General features: G+C 38.4%; 1 pseudogene; it reads right to left on the reverse strand.

The window, feature by feature from the left end:
* Window positions 1–3888: 3888 nt before the first annotated feature.
* On the reverse strand, window positions 3889–4762 carry LOC150004179 (large ribosomal subunit protein uL18 pseudogene; annotated as a pseudogene).
* Window positions 4763–5183: the final 421 nt, after the last annotated feature.

The raw sequence follows: 5183 nt of genomic DNA on the forward strand, positions 1-5183 counted from the left end.
GATTTTATTAAAATATGTCTGGAGTTGCTCATTCAGGCCTATATTCCCAAGTACATGGTAAACTTTTCCCCCCTGCTGAATTGATCACTTTATTACTATAAAATAGCCTCTTCATTCCTGGTGATACTATTTGTTTTGAAATCTACTTTGTTTGACATTAATACACTAATTCTAGCTTTATTTTTCATTAGTTTTAATTGTGGAAAATATAAACATAATATGAAATTTACCATCTTAACTGTGTTAAAATGTACAGTTCAATAGTGCTAAGTATATGCACATTGTTGAGCAACCAATCTCCAAAATTATTTTCATCATGCAAAACTGAAACTTTATTCCCATTAAACAAACTCTCCATTCTTTCCTTCCCAGGGCACCTGGTAGCTACCATTCTACTTTCTCTATTAATTTGACTGCTCTAGATACCTCATATAAGTGGAATTATGACTAGCTTATTTCACTTACTATAATATCCTCAAGGTTCAACCATGTGGTATCATGTGTCACAATTTCCTTCCTATTTAAAGCTGTGTATATATCAAGATTTTATTTATCTGTTGATCTACCAATGGACACTTGGGTTGCTTCCACCTTTTGGCCACTGTAAATAATGCTATTATGAAAGCAGATGTACAAATACCTCTTGAAGACCTTTTGGATGTATACCTAGAAGGAGGATTGCTGGATCACATGGTAATTCTATATTTAATCTGTTAAGGAACCACCATACTGATTTCCATAGTGGTTGCACCATCTTACATTCCCATCAGTGGTGTATAAGGAAGGGTTCCAGTTTCTCCACACCTTCACCAATATGTGTTGTTTTTCTGGGTTTTTTTAATTACATAGTGACCATTCTAATAGGTAGGTGTATAAGGTGGTATCTCATGATTTTGATTTGCATTTCCTGATGATTAGTGCTGTTGAGCATCTTTTCATGTCCTTATTTGCCATTTGTATACATTCTTTGGAGAAATGTCTCTTCAAGTCCTTTGCTCATATTTTAATCAGATAGTTTGTTTTGAGTTGTAGTAGTCTGAATTGCAGACGTTCTTGATATATTCTGTATATTAACCCTTTATCAGATATATAATTTGTAAGTATTTTCTCCTATTCCATATGTTGCCTTTTTACTCTGTTGATAATATCCTTTGATGCACAGAAGTCCAGCTTTCCTATGATTAATATTAGTACAACATATTTTTTACATCCTTTGCTTTTTTAAAGTATATTTTATTGATTATGTTGTTACAGTAGTTCTAATTTTTCCCCCTTTGCTCTCCTCTGCCAAGTAACCCCCTTCCCTCCAGCAATCCCACCCCACTTAGTTCATGTCCATGGGTCATACATATAAGTTCTTTGGCTTCACCCTTTTCTATAGTATTCTTAACTTCCCCCTGTCTATTTTGTACCAACCAGTTATGCTTATTAATCCTTGCACCATATCCCCATTTCTCCCTCTTCCCCCTCCCAGCTGATAACCCTCCAAATGATCCCCATACCTATGCTTCTGTTCCTATTCTGGTTTGCTTAGTTGGATTTTGTTTTTATTTTTAGATTCAGTTGTTGATAGTTGTGACTTTGTTGTCATTTTAGTGTTCATAGTTTTTATCTTCTTTTTTTAAATAAGTCCCTTTCACATTTCATATAATAATGGCTTGATGATGACAAACTCTTTTAGCTTTACCATGTCTGGGAAGCACTTCATCTGCCCTTCCATTCTAAATCATAGCTTTGCTGGATAGAGTAATCTTGGTTGTAGGTCCTTGCTTTTCATCATATTGACTACTTCTTGCCAGTCCCTTCTTGCCTGCAAAGTATCTTTGAGAAATCAGCTGATAGTCTTACAGGCACCCCTTTGTAGGCAACTCTCCGCTTCTCTCTTGCTACTTTTAGGATTCTCTCTTTATCTTTCACCTTTGGCATTTTAAATATGATGTGTCTTGGTGTAGTTCCCTCTGGGTCCATCTTACACGGGACTGTCCATGCTCCCTGGACTTGTGTGTCTATTTCCTTTACAAAATTTGGGGAGTTTTCCTCCATTATTTTTTCATATAAGTTTTCAGTTTCTTGCTCTTCCTCTTCTCCTTCTGGCATCCCCATGATTCAAATGTTGGCACTTTTAAAGTTGTCCGAGAGGTTCCGAAGCCTCTCCTTATTTTATTCAATTCTTGTTTCCTCATTCTGTACAGGTTGACTGTTTTTTTCTTCCTTATGTTCCAAGTCATTGATTTGAACCCCAGTTTTCTTCCCTTCACCATTGGTTTTGTGTGGATTTTCCTTTATTTCACTCAGCATAGCCTCCACTTCTTCTCTTATGCATTTGCTGTACTCAAGCATATCTGTCAAGCCTATGAACATCTTTATCACCATTGTTTGGAATTTGGTGATGTTGGTTATCTCCAACTGGAGATAGTTCTCCCACTGGAACCTTGATCCATCCCCCCTTTTGGGCCATACTTCTCTGTCTCCTCATCTTGATAGGCTCCCGTGTTTGTTTGCCTCCACGTCTCAGGTGGAGCTGTCACTCCTGTTACGTTGTAAGGAGCAGAGCCTTAGGGATTCATTAGTACAGGGCAACCTGTTTCACCATGTTGTGTTGCTGTATGTGGGGGAGGGGTCTGAGAGGGAACAATGCTGGTTGCCCAGCACTCACCCCTTTTCTAGACACTTCTCCCACTTTTGTATGGGACTGGCGCCCCTCTAGCTGTTGCCCTGGCTATCGTTCCTAGAGTGGATGGGTCTATGAAAGTTCTAGGACCACTGGGGTCCTTTAAACAAGCAGACTGCTGAGAGACTGGCAGTTTCTTCCTCTACCCAACCCCCACTGGTTTGCACAGTCAGAAATAATGAGGCTTGATTTTCCCTGGTGTTGGGACCGTGAGCTCTGCAGCCTGATCAGGAGCTGGGAACGCTTCCCAGGTGTCCCTCCTGACTTTTTAAACCATGTAACTGTGCTTTCTGCTGGCCTGCCACTGTCGCCGCTGCTGCTGCCACCACCACACCATGTCCTCTCCACCCCAGCGCCTCCCCTCCTACCTGTGTGGATGAGTATTTCTTCTTTATATCTTTGTTTGTTGGACTTCCATGCAGCTTGATTTTCTGGAACTTCTGGTTGTTTCTAGTTTTGAGGTAATTGTATTCCTTCTTAGTTGTGGAGGAAGATGCAGCGTGTCTGTCTACACCTCCATCTTGGCCAGAACCTATTTGCTTTTTTATCCATTCTAACAATCTCTGATTTTTAATTGAGGTTGTTTAAACCATCTGATTATGGATATGAGTAAATTTAAATCCATAATTTGCTTTCTATTTATCCCATCTCTATTTTATTCCAGTTTCTATACTTCTGTCTTCTTTTGGATTAGTTGAATGTTTTTACGAGTCTATTTTATCTGCCTTGTTGACTTATTAGCTATAACTTATTATTTGGCCATTGCTCTAGGGTTTATAAAGCATCTCATGCATATTTTAAGACCCTTACTTCTATCCTCCTTTTCTGACCTTTGTGCTATTGTTGGCATATATTTTACTTCTATGTATGTTATAAATCCTAAAATATATTGCGATTACTTTGTTTAAACAGATGATTATACTTTAAGGAGATTTAAACAATAAAAAGTGTGTGTGTGTGTGTGTACTTACTATTTTCAGTGTTCTTCATTCCTTTGAATAGAGCTATATTTCTATCTGGTATCATTTTTTTTCTGCCTAAGACTTTCTATAACATTTCCTATAATGCAGGTCTGCTAGTGATGAATTCTTTCAACTTCTTATGTTTGCAAAACTTTTTATTTCACACTTTGTAAAAAAAATTTTTTTCAGCTTCTTGCTCAATAACTTTATTGTTTTTATCTGAAAAATCTTCACAGAAAATTGTGGTTTGGTTTATTAGCTCTCAGCAGCCTGTTCCTGAGCTCTGAGGAAGCTTGCTTTCTTCTGAGCTACCCAATCTTTCTTCTTGGCAAGAGACAATTTGGGACAATTCCACCTCTTCTTTTCAACTTCTTTCCTAGGCTTCTTCTCATAGACTCGATTCTCTTGTATAGCAGCATGAGCTTTCTTATACATATGCTCCATCATGTCTGGAGTCACATTGTTCTTTATGTATTGAGAGAATGGTTTCTTGTAAGCATCTTCATCTTCTTCCATTGGGTAACGCATATAATCTGCAACGTCCTGATCCATGATGTGCTTCCGATGTACTTCTGCATTGAATTCCTTGCTTTCTGAATCATGGACAGTGAATTGTTTGATACTGTGAGGGATAGACAAGCCTCCATCCACACCTCCTTTCAGGGCTCCAAAAACTTTACTTTCAGTAGAACTTCTGGCAAACCCTACATCCAAATATCAGGTGAAGACACCAAGTTGACCATCAATGCTTTCCACATTGTATTCATCTCCAGTCACCTCCACTTGGCCTTCATCGATCTTGTCCATGCCAAGCCTATTGAGAAGCCTGTGGGCCAATAGCTGCAGCACAATTTGTCAGGCCAACCCTCACACCATACTTTGGGAGTTCATGAGCATAAGCTGTACAAACTATCATATCTCCTATGTGGGCATAAGCAACCTGACAAATGATATCCCTGTTGGTTACACAAACTATCATCCTGTATTTGGAGGTGTTGCACTTATTTTTATCATGGATTACCAAGCTTTTCTGGGCATAGTAATCAGTTTTACCCTCTTGTTATCTTCTAAATTTCACTTGGTATCCCTTGAAGTAGGCCTTATTTTTGACAACTTTCACAAACCCCATCCTGCAGATAAGAGACCCACATCCCAGCTCACCACAGACCTGCAGGCCTAGCACAGCTCTTGTGGGGGGAAAAGCTGTAAAATATCTTTTAATGGTGAATATAGAAGTCTAGATTGATGTGACCTCACTCGCATTAGTCCCCAAAAGAAATCTGTTGTCATCCTTATCTCGTTCCTCTGTATGTTAAGTGTCTTTTATCTCTAGCTGATTTTGTGATTTTCTCTTTATCAGTGGTTTTGAGCAATTTGATATTTGTGTGCAACTCATGTAGTTTTCTTTGTTTCTTATATTCGTGGTTCACTGAGCTTCTTGGATCTGTGAGTTTATAGTTTTCATCAAATTTGAGGAAAAATTGAGCATTAATTTTTCAAATATTTTTCCAGACTTCTTCCCCTTTTTCCTTCAGGGATTACAGTTCTAT

This window comes from Furipterus horrens, unplaced genomic scaffold, assembly GCF_987537825.1.
Source record: "Furipterus horrens unplaced genomic scaffold, mFurHor1.1.pri manual_scaffold_7, whole genome shotgun sequence".
Lineage (NCBI taxonomy): Eukaryota > Metazoa > Chordata > Mammalia > Chiroptera > Furipteridae > Furipterus > Furipterus horrens.